We start from the raw sequence: 17,117 nt of genomic DNA, 5'->3' as shown, positions 1-17,117 counted from the left end.
ACCCTCATCCATTGCTGGTGGGAATGCAAACTTGTGCAACCACTTTGGAAAGCAGTGTGGCAGTTTCTCAGGAAATTCGGGATCAACCTACCCCTGGACCCAGCAATGCCACTCTTGGGAATATACCCAAGAGATGCCCGATCATATGACAGGGGCATTTGTTCAACTATGTTCATATCAGCATTATTTGTAATAGCCAGAACCTGGAAACAACCTAGATGTCCTTCAATGGAAGAATGAAGAAAATGTGGAATATATACACATTAGAATACTACTCAGCGTTAAAATCAATGACTTCTTGAATTTTGCATGCAAATGGATGGAAATAGAACACACTATCCTGAGTGAGGTAACCCAGACCCAAAAAGATGAACATGGGATGTACTCACTCATAATTGGTTTCTAGAGATAAATAAAGAACCTTCATCTGGAGATGGATGGAGATGGAGACAGAAACCCACACTGGAGCACCGGACTGAGCTCCCAATGTCCCAAGGAGGAGCAGAAGGAGGGAAAATGTGAGCAAAGAAGTCAGGACCACGAGGGGTGCACCCACCCACGGAGACAGTGGGGCTGATCTATTGTGAGCTCACCAAGGCCAGCTGGACTGCGACTGAAAAAGCGTGGGATAAAACCGGACTCTCTGAATATGGCGGACAATGAGGGCTGCTGAGAAGCCAAGGACAATGGCACGGGGTTTTGATCCTACTTCATGTTCTGGCTTTGTGGGAGCCTAACCAGTTTGGATCTCCACCTTCCTAGACCAGGATGGAGCGGGGAGGACTTTGGACTTTCCACAGGGCAGGGAACCCTGACTGCCCCTCAGACTGGAGAGGGAGGGGGAGAGGAGTGGTGGGAGGGGCAGAGGAGAGGGAGGAGGGGGGAAAAGGGGGACGGGGAGGGAAATGGGAGGCGGGGAGGAGGCGGAAATTTTTTTTCAATAAAAAATTATATTAAAAAAAAGAACTGTGCTTTATAAAATTACAATTGTGTCCTTAAATGAAGACCTTATTACATGAAGAAAGTGTAGTCTCTCTATGCATCATATATTTTGTGATATTAACTACATTACTAAATAAAAACAAAATTATCATGGTCTCATACAAGGTAATTAAAGTCAGAGAAGGCATAATTTCTTTTCCCCAGTACCTATGATTAAATTGCTTGGATTTGTAGAAAGTACATTATTAATTGTCCAATACCTAGCTAAATTATATAGGGCATTTATTTTTTGGAGTTAAAAATTAAAGTATTTCTAGATTATTTGATCCTTAATAACTTCTACAATACTTGAAATGTAGCTAATGACTTTCCATTACTATAAATAATATCAATATACAGTAGTTACATTAATCAAAAACAAAATCTTGACCACAAATTCTAGAAATGTCAAATGGCAAGTGTCATGCAGTTTTGATGATGAATGGAATAATTTCTCCATGACTACAAATTGAAACGAAAGCTGAGAGAATAGGAAAGTATTAGGCTTTAAATGTGTTAGCAAGATCCATTTACAGATAAGAAAGTTAAAATTAAAATAATTTAAGTGGTGCCTGTTAAATCACACAGATGGTGAATATCAAGGTATTACAGGGTTGGCCTTAATGTTAGGTGGGAAGACAGCTGCTCACGTTAACAGAGCACAGGTTAAGGGTCAGGTGTTTTGCTCAGTAAATGCAGTATAAAATAATGAAACAATGCATCTTTCTTTAGATGATGCTCTGTAGAAAAAAAAACTTGATTTGACAGTCTTAGGAGGACACAGTAGCAGAATGAGTATTTGGAAGGCTAAAATAATGAATACTTCAGTAGTCTACAAACCCTGACCGCCCCCACTCCCTCATTGAGGCAGTTTTATCTTTTCCTGATTTGTTCTGCTGATTCAGTGACTAACACAAGAAGGAGTCACATCACTGGAGACAACATAAATCATGTGAAACTATGTTCTATGTTCTTTGTCATTCCAAATTCTATCCTTTTCCCACTCTACCACCTCATGCAAGTCTCTATATTTTTATTGTGTATTTGAATATGTAGGCACCCAATGCTTAATTTTAAAATCCTGATAACCTGAAATTTCCATGAATTTTAATTTACTACATATAATGTAACTTATATAGTTTCCATCATGAATATACATTATTAGGAAACTAGCATCAAATAAAAGTAAAAAAAAATCGAGCAGAGTTTATTATTTTTAGCTAATTATCCAAAAAAACCTGCAAAAACTTTACTTTCAGTCTATCCCCATTCCCAATTGGAGTCTTTTAATATAAATCTTAATAAGTTGACTTTTCTGACTTATTCAGATTGTAAGATCGAATCAGCAATAAATATATTGATATTAGGCAAAAAATTATACAAAATGAGAAAAATATAAAAGAATCAAGCATGTGTTGTGAATCACATTTTGCCTACCTGTAACTAAATGAACTTGGGACCAAGATTATTGTCTCTGTATTCCAATGGTCTCACTAATAGAAAAATGGAAGGGCTTAAATAAATACATACATACATACAAACAAAATCTTGTTTTTATTTAATCAACTTACTTCATTATTTTGTTGCAATATAGTAACCACTCTTCTTTTCCACAATGCTGATTAATCACTGGCACATAAGTTCCTAACTATGTAACTGCAATTTCTTTAAAATTAACATGCATAACTATCAAAGGGAGAGGCATAGGTTCTACACTTCTTGTTAGTTGCAGCAGAACTATAAATAAGTAACCATTTGGTGTGTAACTGAAAGTTAGATTTAACTTTCTTGACATGACTACATTGCCAAAAAGCTAGCACTAGGATGTACTGGGTTCCAGAGCTAAAATGTTCCCATAGGGTGCCCATCTGTTGTTTAATTTTAACGATGCTTATATGTTAAAATAGATAATAATAAATACCTATACTGAAAGTGATAGCAAGTGTTAACCTTCCACTTTTTCTAAAGTAAGTTTCAAAGTATAATGTGGACTATTTGCAAAACAATGCATATTGATTTTAATATGTCCTCAGTCACTCATTGTCACCAACACATTTTATCAAAGTAAATCAAAACATTGAAACAGTAATTTAGATCCATTTTCAAACCTGAAGTTAAGTAGAAATTTGAAGTTCAAGATTTATGTTTTAAAAATTTGTGCAAAAATAATGTTCCATCTGTCCAGCCCAGAGTTCATCCATTAACGAAGATTAGACAACTTCCCAGTAAACTGTAGCAGTTACACACATATGAAACTGAGAGGTGCAAGATGAAAGGTCAATTCGTTGGAAAGAAATGAATAACTGGTAAAAATTCACTCACACAAATTTAAATTTCTGCCAGTTCATAAATTTCATCAAAAACATTCATTGGGCATGGATTGAGGCCAAAGGAAGTTAGCCGGACAGCATTGATGTAGAATTTCAAACTAAGTCATCTGGTCACACAGCTTGTTTGCTATGAATATATCCATAGATTCCCTTGAAATTTGTAATACGTTTAATGAAAGAAATAATGGTAGATGTTAATACAATGGTGTGATAGTTTAAACGAGAAATGCTCCTAGTAGGCTCTGATTTTAGAAGACTCATTTCAAAGATTGGTGGAAATAGTTGTTAGGTAATATAGCCTTTTGGAGGAAGTTTCTCACTGTGGAAAGGCTGGTGACACTAAAGCCCAACTTCTTTCCATTTTGCTTTCTGATTCATTCTTCTTTGACCTTTATGTGTGAGTCTCAGACTCCTTCTCTTCTTCCTTGCCTGTTGCTTGTTACTGTGCCTCCCAGTTATGGTGAGTGCTGATTCCTCTGGAACTATAAAGAACAATAAATTTATTCATTCTAAGTTGCTTTTAGTCATGGCGTTTTATCACAACAACCGAACAGTAAACAATACAAATGCTATCAAAATTAGTTTACATGTGAATCAATATATTAACTAAACGAGAAGAAATTTCATAATTACTGAAATATAAAATGAAACATTATTGAATTATATTTTGTCTATGAGAAACAACATTTAAAACAGAATTTGGAAACAATATTATCTGACAACTTCTAAGTAGCTTTATATTAGAACATTGGAAATAAAACTATAGATATTATTAATTTTAGACAATACAGACTCAGAATAAGTTATCCATACAAGCATAGAAAGAAAATATGGAGACTCTAAATTCCCCAGGATGGCAGCATCCCAAACATCTATACACCTTACTTAAAAGTTCAAACAGAAGAGACTGAAACTGAAAAAAAAAAGATTTTTTTGTTAGTATTTACGAATTAGGTATGAAAACAATAAAAGGATGTGAATCACCCTCCCAAATTTGTGGAGGCCTGAAAATGTGAGCCTATTTCCACACTGAGCAAAGATCAGAGAGTTGGAACTTACCTCCAGTTCCTTCAAGGTTATCGTGCTTCTACCTCAAACAAAGGTCCCAGCTAGAAGTAGGTCAGAGTTTGACTCTCTCGAGGTTATTGTTAACAGGTGTGGCTATAGCCAGACATTTTACTCCAAGAATAAAGAAGTAGTTCTGTTCCTACCTCAAACAAAAGTCTAAGGATCCAACTAAGTTCCATTTCCCTTAAGAAGAAAACTTTTGATTCCACCAAGGGAGTGGTATGCCTACAGAATGTTTTGGCCAAGGTTGTGAGCATGACTTGTTTTGTTCTGGCAACAGAATGTTAAATATTGATGTGGCCCTTGACCTTCAACTGGTATGTTCATTTCCTTGTACCATGTTAAGGTAGTTTTTGTCTTACTCTTACCTTTTGGGTTCAGAGGTGTTTTAACCAGTTGGAAATTAAATGCATGTGAATTTCAGAACTCATTGGAATCCCCTCCAGATACTATTCTATATGTTTCTCCATTTTATTATTTTCATTCATGTCTTCATATTCTTACTATATTTCTAAATCCCCAAGCCTCCACCCTTGCAAGATGTACTTTTGTTGAGGTTAGTCCCTGACACACCACACAATTTCACAAACAAAATATATCTTAACAACTTACATGGGCCATTCACCACAAATCTCCCTTTTGATAGAAAATTGTAAATAAATTCTAAACAAGCACACAATAAAGTTTAAGAATGTGGTGTAATCAAATTCTAAATTAATAACATAAGATTTTGTAAGTGTAACAAAAGACTTCCAAACAGTATGCAGTCCAGATGAAAAGGGTCCAAACAATTATGAAAACATGATGCAATGACTGAAAATGAAAAGATCTTAAGGAAATATAATGGACACAATAAACATATTATATAGAAGATGATTCAGAGTATTGAATGAATATTTAGAAGAAGGTGACATATTCAATAGCATCAACATCCATGTAAAGAAACTGAAGATCATAAATTTAGACTGAATGCTGATAAAAATTAAAAATAAATGGACCACAAAGTTTATGAATTCATAAATTTTAAAAGAGAGATGGAAAAGCTAGTGAAACCAAATTTGGACCTTTCTTTTTAAATTTGTTTTAATTCTTTGAGAGTTTGATTCTTTTAAAAATATCAAGGGAAATATTAAACTCAACTCATCTCATTCAAAAGATGAAAAGGAAAGAAAGAAAACATATAAGTTCCTAATATCAGAATCAGAGTTAAGTCATCTCTGTAGATTCCATGGCTCTTTACATGTAAATAAAGGAATAGTATGATCGTAAATTTTTATTTGGATAAAATTAGACACTTCTTTCAAATTGAAACTAGTAAATTCACTCCTGTAAATATAGATAAATGAAAGTCACTTAGTTTGCCCAAGAAATTGGATTTAAAATTTATAAATCTTCCAAATTAAAAAAGCATTGTGCTATAGCATTTTACTAGGATTTTCACAGGTATTTCAGGAAGTATTAGTACCAGCTTCCTAATCTTGTCCTGAAAATACCGTCTGATTGGTGTGAGATGTTTTTCTGTATATGAGTTGCTCTTATAGGTTAATGAATAAAGCTTTCTTGACCTACGGCAGGGCAGATTATAGTCAGGCTGGAATAAATATATAGAATGAGTAGGGGAAGTCAAAGAGATGCCATGTAGGTGCCAAATGAGAAGGACACACAGAAACCTTACCAGTAGGCAACAGCCTCATTGTGATACACAGATTAATAGAAATGGGTTAATTTAAGATGTAAGAGTTAGACAGGAGACTGAGCCAGCAACCTGGACCAGAGCAAGCCTGAGTCAGCAAATTCCTCAGGAACAGGACTGAGATAGCAACCTGGGCTGGAGCAGGCCTGAGGCAGCAAGCTCCAGGGGAGTAGGACATAGGCTGGAGCAGATTTGAGACAATGAGCTCTGTGGGAGCAGGGATGGATCCAGACCAGGGACAGTTGCTGAGGCAGAACTGAGCCAGTGACCTGGGCCGGAGCAGACCTGGGACAGAGAACTCTACAGGAGCAGGTACGGGAGAGCAACCACTGAGGGAGTGATCCAGAGCCAGAGACCTCTGCAGGTCCAGGCATGAATATGGGACCTACCAGAGTGTAGGCAGGAACCAGAGACCTCTGTGGGACCAGGCATGAGCCTGGGATGTTCAAGGGAGTAGATATGTGCCAGGACCCTTGCTGATCAAGACATGAGTCTGGGACCTCCAAAAGAGTAGGCAGGAACCAGAGACCTCTGCAAGTCTGGGCGTAAGTCTGGACATCTGAGGGAGTAGGCCTGAGTCAGGACCTCTGCGGTACTGTAAAAATAATGAATAATAAAAAATAATAATAAAAGAAAATGTATGTGAGGACAATAAGTGGTTAGTGTTCTAGAAAAAAATGTTAACACTTCTGTGTGCAAGGTTTTTTTTTTTTTTTGACTGAAGGAATAGTAAAATGTCACTGTGCTGTTTTCCCAATAAATATAAAGATACATGCTCCTTCCTGTCAGATTTCAAAATACATGCTCTTTAAAATATTTGGGTTGTTGACAGCTACCTTTGTATGGTTATTTCTGTTAGTTTTCACTCCTCAGAGTCATTCAGGTGTCTGCTCAATGTGGAAGTTAACAGGCACTTAGGTTCCTTGATCAGGATTATATACTTCTGCAGATGTAATATTTATTCATAATTTGGCAAACTGATATTTAATGAATATTTTTTTTCTGTACAAAGGGAATGGGGTATCAATATGATAGCCAAAGCACTTTGAAGTTTGATTGCTTTTCGTCTAGATGTATCTTAAAGTGTGATTGATATTTTGGCACCTGGAATGAATTTAAAATAAATAGTTGTAAACTGTGGTTCTGATTCTATATAAATTCGCTTGTTATAACTTTCCTACTATGCTTGTGTGTGATTATTGGCATGATAATATAAATCTATGGGATCATATTTATATATGTTTCAGTGTGTTATAGTAATAATTAAATTAAAACTCATGAAGATGTTAAGGAGAAATTAGGTATACACATCAAAAGATGTATTTCTTAAAAGTAAACTATATTAAGAAGTAACTTGTACCTATTGGTATAGTGTCCACATGCCCTATTAGATAAATCAATATTTAAAACCTCAGTTTTGCTTCCTTACAATTTTCCAAGTTCCTAGCTAGAATTACAATAAAAAATTAAATAAAAACAATATCATAACTGTGTATTCTTAAACCAAACTTACTTTCTTGTGAGCCTGAATTTTGTGATTAGCTTTCTGGCTATTTCTGGTCTCCCCAGGACTTCTGATCCCACTTACAGACATTCATTTTCCTGCTATATCTCACTTAATTTCCTGTAGATGCTTACAGAGACTGAGCCCCTGAGTTTTCTGGTTCTTCATACAAGAACAGCAGTTTCTTAGTGTCCTACTCTGGCAACTTTAGTTAAAGCCATTATTTCATCTCCAGCTGAAATCATACTAGAGGCTATGGTTTAAATGTTTGAATTGGAAAAACGAAATTTAGTCCTAGCAATATCTTCAAATAGAGTGATGAGGTGACTCACTTTATCATAAACAGTTACATTCACAAGTTTACATCAGAGTTGTGTTTTTCTGTCTAAGATTCTGCTTATTTATCTTGGATATTTATTTATTCTTTCTCTATATGAATTTTCTATTATTGCAGGTTTCAGAGATTTTCAGAGATTGTAAGACTCGTTATTTTATGTTTTAATTGAGTGTATTACAAAGTCTTAATTTATTTTAACTTTGAGAAAGTTAAAAATGTATACATTATTGCATTATCTTGAAAGTTTTCAGATTAATATTTAGTGTTCAGTAATACATAGTAATTAAAAATGTCTGTGCTTGAATATAAATCACCCTAATCAAATCTAGATATACTGTTCAGTAAGAAACAACAGGTATATAAAGACTGCTCAAACTCTAATATAATGTAAATTTGAAGATTTAAGTTTTAAGAGGTCACATTCAAGATACCTCTCAAAAAATATGTACTGTGGTTATATTGCAAAGTCTCACATCAAGAGCTATCAAACCTTCTTAGATTAAATAAAAGATTCTCCATTTAGAAAGAAATAACCTATATCCATTAACATTTAAAATGTTTCTCAAAAGTTTTTCCCATATAAGAAAAACTATGACCCACCCCTAAGTGTGACTACTATAACTTGCTTTATTTTAGAAGAGATTGCAAAGCAGAAATATGAAAGAGGAGGAAATGAACAGATATTCATAGGTGCTCCCTGTGAATGTAATCTCTAATGTTTTAATTATACCACATTATTTACCTTGGAAACAAATCTCTGAGTTCAATGTAATTATTTCCATTCACAGAGGTAGGAATTAAGGATCATAGAGTCAAATTCCTTGCTGAGTATCATGTAGCTGTTAAAAGGAAGAGTCAGAATTTAATCAGCATTCTATTCATGTCTCCCATAAAATATTACCTTATTACTGTAACATCCTGTCCTTCTATGAGTGCATAATTCATATAACGGCAATACAAACACGCACAAATAAGAAGGCTTATGCTTTAAGAAATGAAGAGGTAAAAGAGAAAAACTCCAATTTTAAGTAACAAATAATTATAGTATTGGTTCATGATCATAGCCATATAAAGACAGTTTTATGCAGATAAAAACGATTGTTACTGTATTTTTCAGTTTTAAAGAGGAATATATAAATGTTCAAATGAGACGACTTACAAGATAAGGTCTTGAATCCTCTCTTTCAGGAGACTAAGTTTGTGTTTTGTAACAACAACAAAAAAAAATCACCTGTAATCAAATTCTAGATCCTCATCTGATGATATCATCTGATCTCCACTGGCTACTTAGGCATATTATTCTTATGCATATAAATCTAGAATACAAGTCCTTCACCTAAGGCTCAGAGGTCGTCATAGAAGAGGAGAGGGAGGGTGAAGGAGTCAGAATATAGGGAAATTTGCTGTGTAGTCTTCACACATGTAGAAGCTTCACCTATGTAGCTTCACCTATGTAGTCTCATTTCCTAAACATGAATTGAACAAAGGCATTAATTAACAATACACATGTTTATATAGACAGGGGAAAACCCATAAGACCTCAACCCTAAACAAGGAAGTACAGATATACGAGAAATGTTGAAAGCCAGAATATAAGGGAAGGATTTGAGAACCCTAGAAATATTTATATAAGTAGCATTATACACCCTGAGCAGGTTGCATTTATGTATTTAACATTACACACAGACAGGCAGGCAGACAGATAGATATCTTGCAGCAATTAATGATGAAAGGGAACATGAATTTGAAAGAAAGCCCACAAATCACAATCCCAGAGATTCTAGACAACAATAAGGACCCTAAGAGAGACATACATAGATCTAATCTATATGGGAAGTAGAGAAAGACAAGATCTCCTTAGTAAATTGGGAGCATGTGGACCTTGGGAGAGGGTTGCAGGGGAGAAGGGAGGTAGGGAGGAGAGCAAAGAAAAATGTAGAGCTCAATAAAAATAATAAAAACAAAACAAAACAAGAGTAAATTTAATATCTCAGAGTATTTAGTGGATGGAAAAAAGGGAGAAATTACATAAGCAAATAATATCAAAAATTAAAATAATATAATTATATTCAATTTTGAGAGCTTCAAAAATTCTTGTTGGTGGTAATTAAATAAAAAATTCAAAAAACTATTTTATTTGTATTTAAAATGAATAATATGACATAATTTTATCGGGTGGCATGATTATAATTAATCTTAAAAATTAAGATAAAGAATTAAGACTGAGGTTATCTATAAAATTTCTCATAGAAAATATAATAATATTCCATCAAATAGAAAAAGGAGAAGGAACCTTTAGAAAAAAATAGTCACAAAATAAAAATAAAATACAATTTATAACATGAAAATGATACTTTAAATATTTGTATAAGTATAACAATTTTGCATAGTAATTCATTTAACATTTTGTAATAGAAAATACTTCTTTTTGTTAAAAGATTAGTGAATTAATTAGTATGCTTCAGTAAACAGTCTTATAAAATGTTTTTTTCTTGACAGATATGTCAGTGTTACACCTGTACTTTAAGACTTTAGTCAGCTCCCCATCGTCTATAGGTTATTGTTATCCAAGTGGAGCTTTTACTTTCAAAGTACTAGGTACTGAAAATACATATTTACTCTATGAATTTATTGTCACTAAGAATGTAGGAAAACGTTTTAATATCTTCAAAGATATTGAGGTAATAAAGTCTTTGAAAACTGCCATCTACAGCATTTATTTATTTTCTTATTACATTTTGGAAATGTATTAACATGCATATATTTAAAAAATTGACATTGTGGTTAGTTTGATTTGAGCAGAAAAAGGGAAATATGGATGATCATATAATATTGCACATAATTTAATATATTTAAGCATTTCCTCCACAACTAGTACTAAAACATAATCACAGTTATAGTTAAATTAGTCTATTTCAAGGCAAGTAAACAGATTTGTTATCATCTTCATTCATTCAGTTGTTAAACATGGTAAGAAAAAATATAAATTCTGAAGACTTAAGTTCTATCTCTCTTTCTGTTAAAAAATCTCCTTCTAGAACTATTCACTGATATTTTTTTTTTTGGTACTTTAATTTTATTGATTGTTTGAGAGAGTGTCTTGACAGTCTATGCTATACTTCACACTTTCTACCATCAAACTCTTTTTTAATTTATTTCTTTATTAATTAATTAAAGATTTCTGTCTCTTCCCCACCGCCGCCTCCCCTTTCCCTCCCCCTCCCCCAGTCAAGTCCCCCTCCCTCGTCAGCCCAAACTCTTGAAAGGGCATGTGTGAACAAATTCTTACCATGTTTTAATAAAGTGTTATTAATCAATGTATTTGAATGTACCAGGAACTAGGCCTTCTTCACGTAAATGACATTTAAACATTCTCTTTCTTTCTGTTCATCTCATCCATAAAATCCCCGGGGAGCCATTTAAAACTCATTTTTCTTGTAACAAAGAAAGGATACTATGTAAAAGACAAAGAGTACCAGCTTCTACTCATGATAAAGGGCATGAGTGTTCCATGATTGCAGAATAATTTAGTGGTTTAATGTCAAATGATTGTATGTCTAAATAATACCAACTTGCAGCAAGCTCCTTGACAGGAGATAGAAACACATAAATATTTCAGTACTTTGCAATAAATCAAACTTACATTATATTATGCCTGGCTAAACTCTATTTCAAATGCATCATTTTCACTTCTTCATCCAAGCCTGATTGTGTCCTCCACAGTTTAATGAAGTAAGAGCTACCCATTGAATCTAATCTGTGTCACGGGAATCTAAGCGTTTCAATTATAATAGGATGTTTCTCTCTCTGATATCTGAATTTTTTTTCCGTCTAACAAAACATTTGTCTCCGTTTCAGCGACTCCTTTCAGAGAATAGCTGAAAACATTAATGGGCTGAATGATTCTACAGCCTTTAAAGAGAAATCAAGAAATGGCATTTGATTATGATACCCAACTTTACATTCTTGGGAATTCATTTGAACCCGTTAAGTGATAGGATAATATAGTTAAAGAAGACTAGAAGAAACTGAGTTACACACCATGAAAAGTGATTTAATTTCCCCATTGTGGCAATACTTCCACATAACTGTGTCTATGTTTGACCTTGACCCTGAAGAACATTGCCGAACTTCAATAATGTGCACAATAACCAATTGCACGCGACCAGAAAGATGACTAGGCACACCGTGTTGCTGAGAGGAAGTAAATGGCAAGAAGTAGGACATAATAAGATTGTGGGCCATGTCTCACTGTATTTTTGTGTGAGCCTGCCTTCTTGTCGGAATCATCTATATTCTGGGACGCTTTTGCTGTGTGCTGTTTTTCATATTGTGTAGAGAAGTCCAAAAACATATAAATTGGGTAGTAAAAAAATAAATCCAAAAAGTTTGACAAAAGTGGAGATCGGTAGGATCGGTGGGCCCGAGAAATGGTAAGAGGGAATTAACATACTCATAATAGTTTGAATACACGTGTTTAGCTTTTAAAAGTTAAATCTTGTGGTGGGTGGTCTTTCTGATGTGTTCTTGGGTTTGGTTTTTCAGTATTTTTTTGAACATCAATGTTCATAAGGAAGATTGGTGTGTACTTCTCTTCCCTAGCTGTGTCTTTGTATGGGTGGGTGTAAGTGTAACTTAGCATTAGAAAAAGAGTCTGGCAATGCTCCTTCTGTTTCTGTTGTGTGGAACAATTTGAGGAGTGTTGGTGTTGGTTCTTCTCTGAAATTCTGGTAGAATTCTGCACAGAAGCCATCTGGCCCCAGGCCTTTTTTGAGGGTTTGGGGGGAGACTTTTGATGACTGCTTCTATTTCCTTATAGGTTATAAGTCTATTTAAGTTCATTTGGTCTTGATTTAATTTTGGTATGTGGTACCTTTCCAGAAAAAATTTTATTTCTTTTAAATGTTTCAGTTTTGTGAAGTACGTGTTTTTGAAGTATGACCTGCTCATTCTCTGGATTTCTGAAGTGTCTTTTATTAAGTTCCTTTTTTTTATTTTTGATTTTGTTAATTTGACTATTTGATTTTTTTTAATATTTGATTTTGTTAATTTGACTATTTTCTCTTTGCCTTTTGGTTAGTTTGAATAAAGCTTGGTTTATCTTAATGATTTTCTCAAAGAACAACTCCAACTATTCTAGAGCTTTCAGGTGTGCCATTAAGTCACTTGTGTGAGAGTTCTCCAGGTTCTTTGTGTAGACACTCAGTGCCTCTACACTTTTGAGAAGTAATTTTAGTAAATTTGAAGTTCTAAACCACAAAGAGATAAAAAAATGACAAAGTGTCCTTTAATTTCAACCTATAATTTTATGAGTTAACATAAACCCATAAAACATTTACTGAAAATATGGACATTTTATGAGTGTCTACTATCAAGTAAACTTCACAATTTTCTTAGACATCATATGGCTTTGCTAATGCTTTTTTAGTATTCCTTGATCAATCTAAAAGTCAACAATGCATTTCTGAATCATTATTTTGTTTTTGCTTATTTATTTTGTTGTTTTTTTTTCTTCTTGACAAACATGGGAAGTTATTCTTTACTTCCTTTTATGATTTTAAAAACAGCTGAAAATACCGTTTAGGTATTTTGTAAAATACCCCAGCATGCAGTTCTTAATTTTTAAAAATTTGTGATTTAAGTAACTAACTCTTAATTTTTTGTTACTTGGGTAATAAATATAGTATTTTCTAGCTTTCAGTTTCTATTTGATTCTATTTATATTTTATTTAGAATAAAGGCTAAATTCAAATAGTTTGTTTATAATAAAGTCTTTAAAAATAACTTTGTTGTAATAAATTGAAAAAAAACCTATTAAACTAGACTGAGATAGACATTCATCCAAACATTTCTCTTGTTCTGAGATCAATGCATCTAAATGAATTTCTACACTGTTACAATGATATTTTGAAGCTATGTAGCTTCACTTGGGTTTTACTTTTTAACCAACAATAACATTTTTTTTTCAAATTTTTCAAGCACAGAAAGGAGAAAAAAAGAACTGAGACTGAGTGGAAACTATTATAATAATTAGCTTTATATCCTCTTTTACAAATCGTTTATTTTTTTTGTATTATAATGATGTGGGTTGTCTTTCTGTATATATTGATGAATAAAGCTGTTCTAGTCAATGGCTTAGCAGAGCAAAACCAGGTGGTAAATCCAAACAGATATATATGAGAAAGTAGGTATAATTGAAGAGACAGCACGTAGCTGCCAAAGGAGGCAGATGCAGAAATTTTACTGGCTAGCCACAGTCGTGCGGTAATACACAGAATAATACAAATGGGAAAATTTAAGGTGTAAGAGTTAAATAATGAGAAACCTGAGCTAATAGTCCAAACAGTGTTGTAATTAATATAGTTCCTGTATGATTATTTGTGTCTGGGAGGCCAGGAAACTAACAGCCTCCGTTTACAGTATATTATATATATGTCACTTAATATTATCATTTCCTAGTTTTCTTTTTCAATGTTGGATACAAGGATTTTAAGTAAAATTTATACACAAAAGCAGGAGAAATACAATTTATCTTGTATATGGCAAAGCATGTAAGTACACTATTTGAATTCATTTCACAAGAGGAAAAGATCCCTTTCTATTAACTTATTTACTCTTTCAGTGGTTGTCATTATGAATTTTATGCAGATATTTTACATTCTGAGTTATAGTCCCTTGCTATCATATAAACCATTGTTCAAATATTTCCATTTGGGTTACAGAAAGCTTGCCCGATCAGCCTGCCTTCATTCTTTCTTTTCTTTCTTTCACCTTGGCAGTTCTTGAACTGAAAGATGATCCAGTTGTTATGAGCTGTTCCGGGAGTTTGTAGCAGTGGTGGTAGCTTAGTTTTACATGTTTTCAATATTTCTCTGAGAATTGTTCCTGGAATTACCTGGTTTCCCCAGAATGTCAATTATGTTGTAAACTTCCTGTTAACCTCCAGTATTCTTTTTTTTATAATATTCTTAAAGTAGCTTCGCCATTCCATTTTCTCAGTTTAGAGTGCTGACCCTGGCATTTACTATCAGATATAAAGTACCAAATATAAGCCATCAATTTGCAGCATATAAGAAATCACACAGTGACATCTAATCAATCTTCTGTCCATGTCTGTAAAGAGATGCAAATCAAATCCGGAATGATTATCCACTGAACTTGTCTGGCCATCATTAAAAGGATCTCACAATTTTAATTGTCTTTAAACATGAAAATAGGAGCACTGGTGTGTGTTTTTTATCATTTAGAAAATACCTTCCAGGAGGAATGTCTGTCAGACAAGAAAGTTGTGTACATAAAACGTATCAACACCTACAAATCATGTGTAAATAATGCTCTTTTTATAAATTCTGACAGGATGTAACAATGTTTGCTTTAAATTTGGTAATGACCATTAAAAGAGTCTAATTTGTGACTGAAGACTCAAAGGCCAATTATAAATATCTAAAAATTTGTTTTTGAAACATTCCAGATCAATATTAATAGTAGATAATGTTTTTTTTTCTTGGCTGCTATAAACTTGACTTGAAAAAAACTTTCTGGTTCCTATTATATAAATGTTCCATTTTATATCATTCAGAATCTCTGCAATTTGCCTCAGATTTTATTTGCAAGATTTCCAATGTCTTAAGGTTATAATTTCAAAGAATTTGACTCTCTGAATTAGAATAGTTATGATCTCATGATCTCTCTATTTGTCTGTCCCTGTGTGTATGTGTGTGGCTCTCTGTCTATCTGCCTGTCTTTCTGTCATTCTATGCTGTGTAGCAACTGCGTCAGAGATTTGGGAAATTTTCGTTTTGTTTGGAAACTTGTTAAAATGCAGGTTTTTCTAAGTAGATGTGAAACATTCCATCCTTCAGTGAAGTTCTCAAGTTCAGGAAGTAAACAATTCAAAAGCTTCAGAATCTCCCTAAAGCTAATCAGATACTCTCAGCTCATCCCACCTACGCGAATGCTGTTATAATAGCATAAGGACTCCTAAGAGATACTCAGACAAGAAAACCTGCTTAGGAGCTGCCTAGAAGCAGCTCGTTGAAGCTTAGTTTGGCTAACCTGGGGTTTTTGCTTTTCCGTATGAAGTTGAGTACTGTTCTTGCGAGGTCTGTGAAGAATTTTGCTGGGATTTTGATGGGCCTTGCATAAATCTGTAGATTGCTTTTGGTAAGTTTGACATTTTGAATATGTTAATTCTGCCTACCCAAGAGCACGGGAGATCTTTCCACTTGGAACTGAATTGAAGACCTGGATATTAACCCACACACCTTCAAACACCTGAATTTTGACAAAGATGCAAAAAATATCAAATGGAAAAAAGAAAGCATTTTTAACAAATGGTGCTGGCATAACTGGATATCAACATGTAGAAGAATGAAAATAGACCCATATCTATCATCATGCACAAAACTCAAGTCCAAATGGATCAAAAACCTCAACATAAAGCCAACCACGCTGAACCTCATAGAAGAATTAAGTAGGTCCATGCTGGTCCCACCATTAGCTGGCTCTGTTACCCCATGCTCTAGCACGCCTTGCCCCGTCAGCCTCACTGCTGCATAAACAGGTGTCTTCACCCCTACTGTCAGCCTTCTGGTGCACTGACTGGACTGCCAGCAGAGTACATTTTCTGTACATTAGCTCTTCAGGCAGCTCACCCCCTTCCTGAACGGCACACAGCCGACACAGTAGCCCCCAGCCCAAGGGTGCAATGAGAACAGTTTGGGGCACCACACCACAGCCGCCTTCCATGCCACAATCTAGTATCGTGGTTACCACAGCTGATTACCTACTCCCACCCACAACTCCACCTGCACCGTCAGCATCATCAGATGAGGGAAATAAAAGCTATGGAGGTAATCAAGAATGGTAAAGATTAGATTCAAAGAGGAGAGACCACTTGATTAGGAGAGGAAAATCAAAGCTTCCAACTAAGAAACCTGAAGAAGACTGGAAAAATGAGAAATCCGAAGAAGGGAGAATCATCCAGAGAAAATGTCGCAAGAAAAACAGTAAATTGGCCTAATGGTATAGTACACTTCCAACAGGATAAAATCTCATTAGTCTTCCCGAATGTTTGTTTCTGCTGTTGTCTGCAGACATATAAAACAAACGGTCTTCTTATAGTCCCAATTTAATTAAAAAATAAAGCTTGCTTTGGAGTTGGAGCAAGAAAGAAGAGTAAGTGGGAAGTACACTTGAATGCAT

This window comes from Alexandromys fortis, unplaced genomic scaffold, assembly GCF_014885135.2.
Source record: "Alexandromys fortis isolate MF-2015 unplaced genomic scaffold, M_Fortis_MF-2015_v1.1 scaffold_113, whole genome shotgun sequence".
NCBI lineage: Eukaryota > Metazoa > Chordata > Mammalia > Rodentia > Cricetidae > Alexandromys > Alexandromys fortis.
The sequence above is the reverse complement of the archived record's forward strand: the minus strand, read 5'-3'. Positions refer to the sequence as shown.